Raw genomic sequence first — 15,102 nt, forward strand, 5'->3', positions numbered from 1 at the left:
CTAGTTTTCAATTCTTTTTTATTTTCCCCTGTGGCATTCCGCTTGAATTATACTTTAGGAACGTTAATTGGCTAATTCTTATTGGTAGATCAGTGCTGGGGAATCACGTAGGTCCCTGATTGGCTTATTTTCCTCCTAGGCTATCTTGGTGAGTAAAGCAAGCTGCTGATTGGCTGGTTTCGCGTTGTGGGAGGGGCGTATGGGTAAGTAAATCCGGGCCTCTGATTGGCCATTATTTTTTTTCCATGAAATTTTATTTTTCGCCAACGTAGTCAATCTCTTTCAATTAAAAAACAAGTCGCTTCCTAGGCAATAAGGTTGAGAAGAAATTATTATAGAATTTAAGAATTCCCCAGTTTAGAAAGAATACCAAAATTTTAGACGAGGTTTGTATCCGGGGGAAACGCATTTGTATTCTGTTTGTTTGTTTGTTCGTTTGATCGTTTCTTTGTTTGTTTACTGTCTGCGCTTTTGGTAGATAATGTTTGCTGTTCTCAGATCTGAATTCTTTAAGTTTTCCTTCCTTGTTTTTTGCTGTTATTGTTATCTTAGTCTTCTCTGTTGTATTTTGTATTCTTGCAATATCTCTTGCATTATGTATGGATTTTTGTTTGGTTTATGTGTGTATGTATATGCGTGTATATATACATACATAAGAATGTATTATGTAGAACCATGTATGTATGTTCCTTCGCATACATACGTATGCACGTGTGCGCATCTGAATGCATATGCAGTAGAGCATAATACAGATAAGTTATCTGGAATGCATTCAGTTTAAATTTTAATTTTAAGAGAATAATTTATAAGGTAATGATTGAATGAATGACCTGGCGTTACTTCATCGCATAAGGGGAAATGATTGGAGTAGGTAAGTGAGTTCATTGAATAATATATTTCTGATAATGTGCATTTTTCCATTTTTTATTCATTGACAGATAGGTCGAAAAAGGATATTTCACATTGATTTACCATTTTCAGTGTATAAAGTCTACGGTCTGGCATTGCCACATTTCATTATTATATGTCATATGCTCTTTACAATATCCTATGCTTTTTTATCTATATTTTTTCTTCTTTTCGTCTTTTGTTTCCCATTCTTGCTCTTTTCACTGAAAATGGTGCACGTATGTAGTTACGGTTTTGGCGAAGATGTGTTAGTAAGGTGAACTGAATTATGATAAGTGCAGCATTTCATTTTCAAACTATTGGTAGTTTTAATATATTGTACCTTCAAATATAATAACTATATATATATATATATATATATATATATATATATATATATATATATATACTGTATATATATATATGTATGTATTTATTTATATATGTATGTATGTTTATATATACATATATAGACACACACATATATATATATATATATATATATATATATATATATATATATATATATATATATATATATATATATATATATACATATATATATATAAATTGAAAATACATTATGTTAAGTTTATATGTACTATATATGTATACATATTAAACATGAATATGTTTATATATGTACATGTAGGCACAATCAACTCATAGGACATGTGTTATGATATCTATAGAGCCATTTTCAAGATGACCGATTTATGGTAGCATGGGCTTAAAATGTAGAGACTAGTATTCATAATGTTATTAAAATTGCTTTTCCAAAGCTAAACTCAGTTAAATTACTTTAAAAATGTGTTAGAATAGAATGGTTTTAACCATTTTATTTTCTATCTATGATGAAATTCTAAATTGGCGGATACGGAATAACATTTTTTTTTTTTTTTTTTTTTTTTTTTTTTTTTTTTTTTGAGTGGTAAACCCCATAAGGGTCATATGAATAGATTTCATTTATAACCCAGGTCTGATTTAGGGTTGGTGTCGGGGTTAGAGCCCCACCAGAAATGGCTGTCATTGTCCAATTAGTGTATAAGACTCTCCAAAGGAACGCGTAATATGCGTGGAACTTAAGGATATATACTGTCGTTAAAGGTCAAGCTGAAAGATATGCTTGGCATTCATTTATTTTAAAAGTGCGCACCACGTTTGAAGATAAGTGTCCTTTGTAAACTCTTTTTCAAGTAAATATCACATAGAATATATCTTGATAGAGAAAACTGGTCATTATATATATGTGTATATATATATATATATATATATATATATATATATATATATATACATATATATTTATATATGTATATATATATATATATATATATATATATATATATATATACATACATACATACATATATATTTATATACACATACATATATATTTATATATATGCATATATATATATATATATATATATATATATATATATATATATATATATATATATATATATATATATATATATATATATATATATATATATATATATGGGCTCAAGCCATGTCGTCCTGATGGAAGTTCCTATACGGTAGCTTCCTAGGGTATATTACAACTACGGCGATATTCCCAGAGAATTTACCTTAAGGTACCAGAATTCTAACTCCTGGAGCGAGTATCCCTCGTGAAAGGGATATCGCGACATATCAGAGGACGTATTCTAGACACGTCACATGGCAATCTACGACCTGAACAAAGATTCGTCTCGTAGGAGGGAGATTGACGAGATACGAATTCGGGAAAGAAAAAGGGGAGCCGCTCCCAAGGCTTCCCTATCCCCCGATTCGTATGCGTGCCTGGCGCCAATCCTGGCGCCATCTGTATTCCTTTTTGCGTAGCTTAACAACTCGGTGTTTTTTCCTGTTTTTCTCGCAAATCTTGGATTTATTCAGCTTTTCATGGCTTCTTCGTCTTCGTTGACCTCGGATAAGTTGAGTATAGTGTCAGTTATGTATAAATGTAGGCTCTTGGTAAAATTTTGAGTGATTAATAGGATTAATCTTTGATACAAGAGCCGTAGCCTACTAGAGGTGTCCTGGACACTGTCACTCGCTAGGTATAAATTAGTTAGTCAGAGTGACATTCCTGGTTGTTTTGCTTAATAAATTTTAGCTATTTAGCTTTACATAGAATTTCCTTTCGTGCTTAGTATTATCTGGCGAAGTATTCGCCATTCTGGCCTACGCTAGGCCATGTAGCCTAGTCGTTTGGTCCTAGTACTTAATGCATGATTTTGGTTTTTCCGAGTGTAATTAAAAGTTTATTGAAGCTTTAGGCTATATTTTATACATTTTAGACTGTGTGGAATATTTCCAAGATTGTATACGTGAGAGTTTCGGTGAATTAGGTAATCGATTCTCTTGGTGCCTAGGCTAATTGCTTATGGAGCCTTAGTATACTTTATTATACTCCCCGGTTGCTTTCTTTTCTTCGGAGAAGGTATGCAATCCCTTTCCCTCTGTTTAAGCCTTGGGCTTATCCCTAAGTGGTTTTTTCCGAATTTATTTTCGATAAAACTATACTAGGGTGTTACTGTACCTTCCTGTTCCAGCAGAGTCTGGTTCAAAGAGGGACAGAACAACAGAGTTTTTAGTCTGAGTCCGTGTTGTCTGGCTTGGGGCAGAGTCTCCCTCGCTGACCTAACACTTACAAAGGGAGCTTAGCTCCCTTAGGTCACTATCGAAGGTTTCTGTAGTTATGATTCCTTCTTGTGTGATCGACCAGACTAAGTCCTGTTGCTGTTCTCGGGGAGGATAAAATCTTCCCTTGGGAGTAGCAACGCCTTCCTTGCTTTGGTGCTCTGGAAGCTGGCAGGTATTATACTACTGTGCTGGCCCTTTCCCTTAGATCTCCCTTAGGCTAAGACAAAGTTCTTGGCTGCGGGTGATCTGTCACTAAAGCAAGGTTGGCAGGACCCTCTTGTCCCTTCCCCCTCTATCTCCGTAATGGCCTAGCCATTACTGTACTGTACCTTGCCGGCCGGCAGAGCTGGCCGGCAGGGATATTACTGTACTGTATGTCATTCTACTTCTGGACCTAGTATAGGTTGGGATGTGGAATTGACTAAGCCCATTGCCGGCCGGCAGAGATGCTGGACGGCAAGGGTCTTATGTTTTCGAGTGCTGCCCGGACCTCTCTTGGTCCCTCATCCATGCCTGCCGGCAGAGCCGGACGGCATTGGTCAAGGAAGCCTGAATTAAGTTTCTCCCCTTCCTTATATGCACTCTTTCGGTTGCCGGGCTTGGGGGGTTGTGTACACTCTTATCCCGGCATCCATTCTATTTTCTTCTAGTGCTGTACCTGTCCCGGCTGCCGGCCTATGAGGCCGGCAGCCGGGCAGGTGTAGTCTTCTGGTTCTTTTGCTGCCGGCTGGCATCGGTCTTGTACCTTTGCCGGCCGGCTTATGTCAGTCCTTGTCTGCCGGTCACCAAGAGTGTGGCCGGCAGCTGGGTACTACCTTGTGTAGTTGCTGGCCGGCAATCATTGCCGGCCAACACTGGCTGTTGCTGGCCGGCAGCTGCTGCCGCCGGCACAGGCATTTGAACCAGAGGGCTGCCGCCCTATAGCTGTTAAGTAGTATACTTTAAAGCTAATTGTGATGTGTGCCGGCCGGCCAAGGCAGGCCGGCACACATCCTCCTATACTGTACTAGTATTCTTCTGTATAGCATATACAGTAAGAAGAAAACTATAGTAAAAGTTTGGGTACAGCACTGTATCTTCTAACACTATTGTGTTTTCTTGCACGGCCCTTTGCTGTTGCCCTCAGACAGGAAGCAGAGTTCTTCCCCGTCTATTATCCAGGATTTTAAAATCATTGCCTAGGTGTGAGCTCCACCTGTTTCCTCTGGAAACCTTGCATTGGTTACTCTAGTAGAGATAAACCATTTTGATTTTATTATCTGGAAGGCTGCAACAATGGGTTGTGAGGGAAACACAAGTGTGTGTCTTTCCTTTATGAATTGTTATGCTATACTATGCATATCGAGTGATACATAGTTCACTTGATACTCATGGAAATTTCTTCTCTTTACAGGAGGACCCTCCGAAGTGCGGAAAGGTTTTCTGCAATGTCCGCAGCAAGAACCTCTGCGGACATGAGTGTTGTAGGAGACACGCAGCATGCGCTGTCTCCAAGGATGATCTCCAGTATTGGGACCCTCAGGTATGTACTGTATGCACTAACCTGATTACTGAGGCTTTTGATTCCCCTAGAACGGCGGAATCAAGGGATATAGCTAGGGAAAAGCTTCGTACTTGGGTAAGGGGCTTCAAGAAGAACACCTCTGGCCCTTATCTTCCAAGTGAGAAGATGAGGGCGTATCTTTTTCCCCAGGCATCAGCTGAGGCAGTGATTCCCCAGCCTCAAGAGGAGATCCTTCAAGATCAAGTCCAGGTGGACGAGGAAGTCGCAGATGCGATGCAAGACATCCAGTTGTGTGACAGGATGTCTGACCTGGACGAACGTTTGGAAGAAGACCTCCTGGCAGAAGGTCAGGATCAAGTTCAAACCCCGGATGTCGTAGAGGATGAGGTCGACGAGGTGTCGGCTACTCCGGTTTAGATGCCGGAGCCTATCCCCTCAACATCAGCTGGCCTCCCAGTAGAACTGGGACAGGCCCTCTCTTCGATTGTTGGAATGATCCAACAAATGCAGAAGGAGAATCAGGAGAAGGCGGCTGCAATGGAACTGCGTATGCAGTCCCTGGCAGAATCACATGGGCCCCGGAAAAGGCTCAATGTGAAAGACCTTCCCATATGCTCAGATGCTAACCCATGGAGGTATGCTGAGCACATGCCGATGACGACTGGAAAGATCGTCATCTCGGATAAGCTGGGTTCAGTTCCCCTAGAGGAGGTAGAATTCTGGCCCAGCAAGGCATCATATCCGGACTGCTATGTCCGGCTGAGAAAAGAACCAGCTTCAAGGGAGGAGACAGAGCCGAAGGAGGTCATTATTATGGACCACGCTAAGGCTCAAGCCCTACTTTCATCCTCGATGAAAGAGAGGGGCTTCTCGAATTCGAAGGTAGCTGCATTGAGCAAGAAGCTCCCTTCGTTTGTGTCCTCTCCTGATAGAGCCTTCCCCTTTTTACAGAAAGGGTTTGCGGCTGTCCTAAAGGCAGTCGAGGCCGGCAAGCCTTGCCCCTCCCTGGAGGAGTGTAAACCCTTGTCGCTGGCTCTACCTATGGACCACAAAGACTGGAAGGATGTCCATCTGACATTCTCAGTGGGAAAGTTGGAGGCTGATATTGCCGGACAGCAATTCGGCGAGGACCTCCCCAAGCTGTCCGAATCTCTTTTACGAAGAGAGTTCGAGACAAAAGAAAGACTGGCTGCCTCAATGTCTCATCAGACTACTCTCGAGACGATGGCAAGTGACCCCAAGGTCCATGAAATGTTCATGGTAGTGGCTAAGTCTCACCTAGCCACAGTGACGAAGGACCTTTATAGCTTCGTCAAGGCAAGGAGAGCTTGCAGGGAGTTCGTGTTCACCGGGGCTTCGGTGAGACACGAGCCAAGGAAGTTAATCTCCTCCAACATTTGGGGAAAAGACCTTTTCCCTACCGATGTGGTCAAAGAGGTTGTTGATAAGGCCGCCGTGGAGAATAGAAACCTTCTCCAGAAGTGGGGCCTGGCTATCAAAAGAAAATCTTCCCCGGATGAGGGTCCTCAACCAAAGAGGAAGAATATGAAGACTAGGCTACCATTTCGGCCAGCCAAGCCTTATAGACAGCAACAGCAACTGCAATTGCCTTTGCCTCCAGTGCCCCAGATGGTGGCACAAACCCCGACTGCCTTTCAGTGGGTACCCCAGGCGGTGCCAGGTCAGTCAACCACATTCGCCCCAACGTTCGAAGGACAGTCTTCTTCCTTTCGTGCAAAACCTAGAGGAGCAGCCAGAGGCTCGTCTAGGCGCCCCTCAAGGGGAAGGGGATTCAGAGGCGGTCGTGGTCAGGGAGGCAAGACCTCAGGACGGCAGTCCAAGTGAAATGATACCGGTAGGAGGGAGACTGATGAAATTTTGGGATCGCTGGACCTTCGATCCCTGGGCCCAAAGCCTACTCAAGAATGGACTGGGTTGGAGCTGGTACAGCACTCCACCCCCATGCCTTCGGTTTTTCCAACACTCCACCCCCATTTTGGAGGAGTACGTTCAAGAACTGTTGGAGAAAAATGTGATCCGAAAGGTGAAGTCCATCAAATTCCAAGGGAGGCTGTTTTGTGTTCCCAAGAAAGACTCGGAAAAGCTCAGAGTCATTCTGGACTTGTCACCACTCAACAAGTTCATAGTGAATTGCAAATTCAAGATGCTAACACTGCAACACATAAGGACCTTACTGCCCAAGAGGGCATACTCAGTCTCTATAGACTTGTCAGACGCCTATTGGCACATTCCAATCAGCCGTCGACTCTCCCCCTACCTAGGGTTCAGGCTACAACGGAAACTGTACGCCTTCAGAGCCATGCCATTCGGGCTAAACATAGCCCCAAGGATTTTCACGAAGCTTGCGAGCGCAGCTCTCAAACAATTACGCCTAAAGGGAATTCAGGTAGTAGCCTACCTGGACGACTGGCTGGTGTGGGCAGCATCCGAGACCGAATGCTTGCAAGCTTCCAGTCAGGTGATCCAGTTCCTAGAGTACCTAGGCTTCAAGATCAACAAGAAAAAGTCTCGACTTTCTCCATCCCAAAAGTTCCAGTGGCTGGGAATCCACTGGGACCTTTTGTCACACAGTTTCTCCATCCCAATGAAGAAAAGGAAGGAGATAGCGGGCTCTGTCAAGAGACTTCTAGATTCCGAAAGGATATCAAGACGCGAACAGGAGAGGGTACTAGGCTCTCTCCAGTTCGCTTCAGTGACAGACCCAGTGCTAAGAGCACAGCTAAAGGATGCAACCGGAGTTTGGAGAAGGTATGCATCAAATGCGCGAAGAGACCTGAGAAGACCAGTGCCGCCTCGGCTACGTACTCTTCTCAGACCTTGGTCCCAAGCCAGACATCTAAAGAAGTCGGTTCTTCTTCAGCCACCTCCCCCGTCGATGACGATTCACTCAGACGCCTCAAAGGAGGGATGGGGAGGTCACTCTCATCGGAAAAAAGTCCAGGGGACTTGGTCCAAGCTATTCAGGACCTTACATATAAACTTTCTAGAAGCTATGGCAGTGCTCCTTACCTTAAAGAAAGTCTCCCCGCGTCACTCGATCCACATAAGATTGGTGACAGACAGCGAGGTGGTTGTGAGATGCTTGAATCGACAAGGGTCGAGGTCACCACCTCTCAACCAAGTGATGTTAGCCATTTTCCGATTGGCGGAAAAGAAGAAGTGGTACCTGTCGGCAGTTCACCTTCAAGGAGTCCGCAATGTGACAGCGGACGCTCTATCCAGGTTCACACCGATAGAGTCGGAATGGTCCTTAGACGCAGGATCATTTTCCTTCATTCTGAATCAAGTCCCAGAACTGCAAATAGACCTCTTTGCGACGAAAGACAACAAGAAGTTGCCCCTGTACGTGTCCCCGTACGAGGACCCCTTAGCGGAAGCAGTGGACGCAATGTCCCTCGACTGGAACAGATGGTCCAGGATTTATCTGTTCCCTCCTCACAACCTTCTGTTGAGGGTCCTCAACAAACTGAGATCCTTCAAGGGGGTAGCGGCAATAGTGGCCCACAAGTGGGCGAACAGTATGTGGTTCCCCTTGGCGTTGGAACTACAGATGAAGTTCGTGCCGCTACCACATCCAGTTCTGACCCAGCGAGTCCAGAAGTCGACTGTCTGCGCTTCATTACAGAAAACCCAGACCCTGCAGCTCATGATTTTCTCGCCCTAGCGGTGAGAAAGCGCTTCGGGATTTCGAAAGCCAGCATAGACTTCCTAGAGGAATACAAGTGCAAATCGACTAGAAGGCAATATGAGTCATCTTGGAGAAAATGGGTGGCCTTTGTAAAGGCAAAGAATCCGCAGGAGATCTCAACAGATTTCTGCTTATCTTTCTTCATCCACCTCCATGGCCAAGGATTGGCAGCTAACACGATTTCAGTGTGTAAATCGGCTTTGATGAGACCCATTTTATTTGCCTTCCAGATCGACCTAGGTAACGAGATCTTTAATAAAGTTCCGAAAGCCTGCGCTAGGCTCAGACCTTCAGCACCTCCAAAGCCCATCTCATGGTCTTTAGACAAAGTTCTTCATTTCGCCTCCTTGTTGAGCAATGAAGAATGTGCGTTAAAGGATTTGACGCAAAAAGTTATTTTCCTATTTGCACTCGCGTCCGGGGCCAGGGTTAGTGAGATCGTAGCCCTCTCGAGAGAGGCAGGTCGTGTTCAGTTCCTGGATGGGGGGGAGCTGAACCTGTTTCCGGATCCTACGTTTCTCGCCAAGAATGAGTTACCCACCAACAGGTGGGGTCCCTGGAGAATCTGCCCTCTGAAAGAAGATGCATCTCTATGTCCAGTAGAATGCCTAAAGGTCTATCTTCGTAGAACTTCAGACTTCAAGGGTAGTCAACTATTCAGGGGAGAAACATCAGGCTCAAATTTATCTCTGAATCAACTCAGAGCGAAAATGACATATTTTATTCGCAGAGCGGATCCTGACAGTACACCCGCAGGTCACGATCCGAGGAAAGTTGCCTCATCCCTAAATTTCTTTAATTGTATGGATTTTGAACATCTCCGTTCATACACGGGCTGGAAGTCTTCCAGGTTGTTCTTTCGCCACTATGCGAAGCAAGTAGAGGAACTTAAGAGATCTGTGGTAGCAGTGGGTCGTGTAGTTAACCCTACTGTTTAACTCTGCGAGGAACAGTGGTCTTAATTGGGACGATTAAGTCCAGGGTGAGTGTGTAGGTACATACTGTACTACAAACTAAATAAGGGCACCAAGTGCCCATATAGACTGTTCCTTCTTTCAAAGGTGAACCTTGCATAAGTTCAGACATGTGTGCCAAGCGTTTCTAACGCTAATGTGATTGATTTGTAATACAGATTTTTTATGACTTGATACCTTGGTATCTCATTAAAGTGGTGTTTAATGGTTTTTCTTTCAGATAAACAAGTTCTGTTTACTATCATACTTATGCTTAAAGTTTTGGGTTACCCTTTTTTATATAAATATATATATTTGTTGTTAACCTGTCTGTTTATTATCTGTCAATAAACTTGTTCTTGAGAACCTTGCGTCTCTTTCACCTGTGTCAATTTATTGGTATAATTGAGCATTTTAATTCTATGTATCTTATCTGGGATAATTCTGATAGAATTGTTCTGTTTTGCAAGCTATGTTGCATTGGTTTATGTAAGTCCCCTAATGGGAGGACTCCGTCCCATAAAGGGACGAGGGCGGTTTTATTAGTTTCTTCCTATGCGGATATAAACCTTTGTCCAATACAAGTATTGTGCGGATTACTGGTCAATATATTACGCAGTGGTTCTATACAAACTATGCTTTACTTAATATAGGGCGAGACCACTATATTAGCTTGCCTGGTATTCATACATAGATATATGTACTCTTCGAGACTTTCCAGAGTCTAGTAAGACTCTTCCCTGTAGGGGGCAGGAAGCTCTAACATAGTTTATAGTTAGTTGAAAAGATGTATAACGGTAACATCTTAGGTCTCTAGGTCTAGTCGACCGGGAATAAATATCTCCGGGGAGTACGGCACGTTCTGAGAATCCACAGATACAGTAATGCTCTGGTACACTTCCATCAGGACGACATGGCTTGAGCCCAAAAAACGGATTTTGAGCGAAGCGAAAAATCTATTTTTGGGTGAGATAGCCATGTCGTCCTGATGGACCCGCCCTTGCCTTTCTAAGAAAGGGCTGTAGGACCCCTCCCTACATACAGTATCTGTAGCACCTCGTGTACGCTACAAGGAATACAGATGGCGCCAGGATTGGCGCCAGGCACGCATACGAATCGGGGGATAGGGAAGCCTTGGGAGCGGCTCCCCTTTTTCTTTCCCGAATTCGTATCTCGTCAATCTCCCTCCTACGAGACGAATCTCTGTTCAGGTCGTAGATTGCCATGTGACGTGTCTAGAATACGTCCTCTGATATGTCGCGATATCCCTTTCACGAGGGATACTCGCTCCAGGAGTTAGAATTCTGGTACCTTAAGGTAAATTCTCTGGGAATATCGCCGTAGTTGTAATATACCCTAGGAAGCTACCGTATAGGAACTTCCATCAGGACGACATGGCTATCTCACCCAAAAATAGATTTTTCGCTTCGCTCAAAATCCGTTATATATATATATATATATATATATATATATATATATATATATATATATATATATATATATATATATATATTTATGTATATATATATAGTGTGTGTGTATGTTGGTTTGTTTGAATTTTTATTACGACATGTCATGTATAATTTACTTTTGATGTAACCATTACCAAAGCACTTTGTGTTATGTAGTTATGTATATGTTCATATATATATATATATATATATATATATATATATATATATATATACATATACACAATATACACACATATATATGTGTATATATATCTATACACATACATGAATACATACATACATACATACATACATACATACATACATACATACATACTAGCTAAGCTGCAGCCCTTAAAACATGAAATATTTTAACAACATTAAAACAGATCATTCATATATAAACTATAAAGAGAGACTTATGTATGTGTGAATATATTAGATATGCATTCTTATTTGATAAAGGGAGAAAACAAACGTACCCAAAATTATGCAAAGTTTTATAAATTTATAAGAAAAATAGAAGAAAATGGAACTCCAATTAAGAACGTCTTCAGAGTAATTGCAATGGAAAGATTCCAAATGCAGATCTTTTCAGCCGAATATTATGCCAAGGCATTAAAATTGTCTCCAAAGTTTTCTAATTTTGGTTGCGAAAAATATATTTGCTTTATTTGTTTCTAAGAAAGAAGATTCGTTTGTCAATGCTTTTAGATGGTGATAGCCATTGAACTAGTGAAATGGTTATCTTCTCTCTCTCTCTCTCTCTCTCTCTCTCTCTCTCTCTCTCTCTCTCTCTCTCTCTCTCTCTCTCTCTCTCTCATAAGTATATATATATATATATATATATATATATATATATATATATATATATATATATATATATATTATCCTAATTTTGTATGCAATGAAAAATAAAGGATTGCATAAATGAAGGAACACGTGGGTATCTAATTATTCAGTGGAATAAAATAAAAAATCAATAGGCAAGATTTTTTATTAGTACTGCAGTTGGATATAGTTTTGCGTTCAGAGGAAAATTTATTGCCTTTCTGAAATTGGTTATGATTTAATAGGCAATAGAGTATCTCTCTTAAGGTCTTTGGATGGCTATGAATTATTTAAAAAAAAAGATATGACTGTGATCAGAACATATCTAAGTCATATTTAATGCACTACGTTATCGGGTATAGTCGTTGCCTGGACATATAATATTTATGATATTGGATTAAGGCCTTCACTTGGGTTTGGTTTCATATATATAAATTCAACCTTGTCATCTGTATTGAAGTTTGATTTTGTCCAACCAAACATATTATCCTGAATCTCCTCTTTTGGGTTAGATAGCATTTATATTATATTTTATAAAGAAAAGGCTATTATGGCGGTAAATCCGATGTTCTTTTTCAGCCCATATCTAAAGAACACAAGAAAATAGAAGATTAAATAAATCCATGATGCCAAACCAAGAAGAAAAAGAAGCCTGGAAGTGAATGGGTAGATACGTATATCGATCATGTAATCTAGGTATTGTGAGAACAGGAATCTTGCCGGGTGTTGCTCCCTTGATCTCAATGAAAAAGTGACCAAAATGAACAAGAGAAGCAGAGAAAATGGATGATTAAATAATAAAACTATGACGCCCAAGAAGAAAACAAAGCCTGGAAGTGAGTGGGTAGATACGTCTATCGACGGATTAATGTAGGGATTGTGAGAACAGGAATCTTGGCGGGTGTTCCTCCCTTGATATCAATGAAAAAGTGACCAAAAGGAGAAAGAGAGGGAAGTGAAGCATAGTAAAAGAGGAGTCATACTTTCTGGCAGAAAGAAAACTGAGAAATGGGCTGAGACATGGAGTCATTGATCAAATGAATTGTCATAGATTCAATAGTATCATGGAACTAGATCGTATTCATAAATCAGTAAAAGAAAATAGACATTCGGTTTTATAGATATTTCACCGCTGGGATTTAAAAAGTGGAAATGCTGGAAACGTTTTATCACTGGTGCCAAAAGCCATCGCAGTTTGACATTTACATAATCTTCTCGTAAGATGGGTGCCGTGAGAGCTTCGTTGAGAGAGAGAGAGGAGAGAGAGAGAGAGAGAGAGAGAGAGAGAGAGAGAGAGAGGAGAGAGGAGAGAGAGATAATTATATCTTTAAATACACTATGAGGAAGTGCATTATGCTATATTAAAATAAAAATGGAGGTATTTATTAACGTATGTTATGATTTATCTCAAATAAATATTTGTAATAAGAAAAAAAAAACTAGGAAAAAATTAGTTTTGCACAAATGCTTACATTGATACTATCTTCAGCAAGTTGTTTCATGATTTAAAAGTCGCAATCCTTAAAAGAAATCTGTACAGAGTTGGGAGGCAAAACTAAAACAAAAATACCAGATGAGAGAGAGAGAGAGAGAGAGAGAGAGAGAGAGAGAGAGAGAGAGAGAGAGAGAGAGATAGAGAGAGAGAGAGAGGGGGAGGGGAGAGAGAGAGAGAGAGAGAGAGAGAGAGAGAGAGAGAGAGAGAGAGAGAGAGAGAGCGTTGATACTTTAGGAGTAGCTGTAATTTCTTGAGAAACTGATATGATCTGGTATTTTACTATAAGCATTTGAAAGGGTTGCTCCAAAGAAAATAAGCTAGGCATGAGTATTATTATGTTTTACTATATGTAGTCTAAAGTACTGGAGAAGTTGATAAGGTTAGAGAAAGGATGATGTATGAAGGGTTAAGAACCACTGTCAAGACGAAATAAAGGGAGACGAAGGCATTCTCAGTGAAGGTTGTCCTCCATCAGAGATCAGCTCCGAGTCCATTCCTGTCCCTCCTCATTTAAGACACTTTTTGAATTAAGGAACAATGAAGAATCATGGGAACTGATGTTTGCGAATGATTTAGTCATTATATCGGATACAGAACAACTGTAAGAAAAGTTTTTAGCAGAAAAAGGAGCCTTAAAGAGGAAAGGATTGGAGGTGAACATTGGAGTTGATAATTAGTAGTAGAGGACATGAAGAAGTAAACATTTAAGAAGATGATACAGTGCTATAAAAGAACAACGAGCTTAACTACTTTTGATCAATTATAACGAAGGGGAGGGGCGTTACTGAAAAAGCAGTGAGCCAGAGAGTGAAAAAACTATGGACAAATTGAAAAAAGTAACGAGTTATTTTAGAGAAGGAAATGCCATTAAGGTTCAGAATGATTTACAACGTAGTTATCAGTCCCGTGCTATTATATAAGGGCAGAATCTTGCGCTCTTAAGAAGATAGAGGCTGGACTTTTGGAAAGAACCAAGATGAGGATGGGGAGATGTCTTACTGGAATATCACTACTAGAAAGAAGGTAGAGTTTAGATCATAAGAATGTGTGGTATTGTGGTAAAATGTAAAGGAGAAGGCAAGGTAAGCTCGTTTGAGGTACTAAGGCAATGTAATAAGGAGACAGGTGGAATCAATCAAGAGAGCTAAGAACAATTCAGTTATGTGGAGGAGTGTGGGGTGCCAGTATATCAGATGGGTGGATGTGGTGAGGAGGGATATGGGTGGGGTGGGACTTGGGGGAAGAAGATGCAATGAATCGAGATAGATAAAAAAAAATTACTCTAACGGCCGACCCTGCTATACAGTGGGATTAATGATGTTGAAAGAAGAACAACACTTAAGATCAAATAAACTTGACAGAAATATAATTTATTTTACATATCTCATTCTTATTCAGGCTTCGAAGTGCTGAATCAATTTTGTAGAAGAGGGAGTTACGAAGAGGTGCTTGCATCAAATGTATATTTTGAAACTATTTTAAGTTTGAAAATAAAGGGGAAAGCTTACGAGAGAATTAATAGTTTTGAATCATACTGAATTTCGTTCAAGCTAATGACTGGGAAACTGGAACACCGTTTTACAGACACCCATTAGTCCATTTTTTTGTCTCAT

General features: G+C 40.8%; 1 protein-coding gene across 1 annotated transcript in view; it reads left to right on the plus strand.

The window, feature by feature from the left end:
* Window positions 1-15,102, plus strand: part of LOC137656710 (whirlin-like) — a 755,303-nt gene that overhangs the window by 350,668 nt on the left and 389,533 nt on the right.

Source organism: Palaemon carinicauda, chromosome 17 (genome assembly GCF_036898095.1).
Source record: "Palaemon carinicauda isolate YSFRI2023 chromosome 17, ASM3689809v2, whole genome shotgun sequence".
Lineage (NCBI taxonomy): Eukaryota > Metazoa > Arthropoda > Malacostraca > Decapoda > Palaemonidae > Palaemon > Palaemon carinicauda.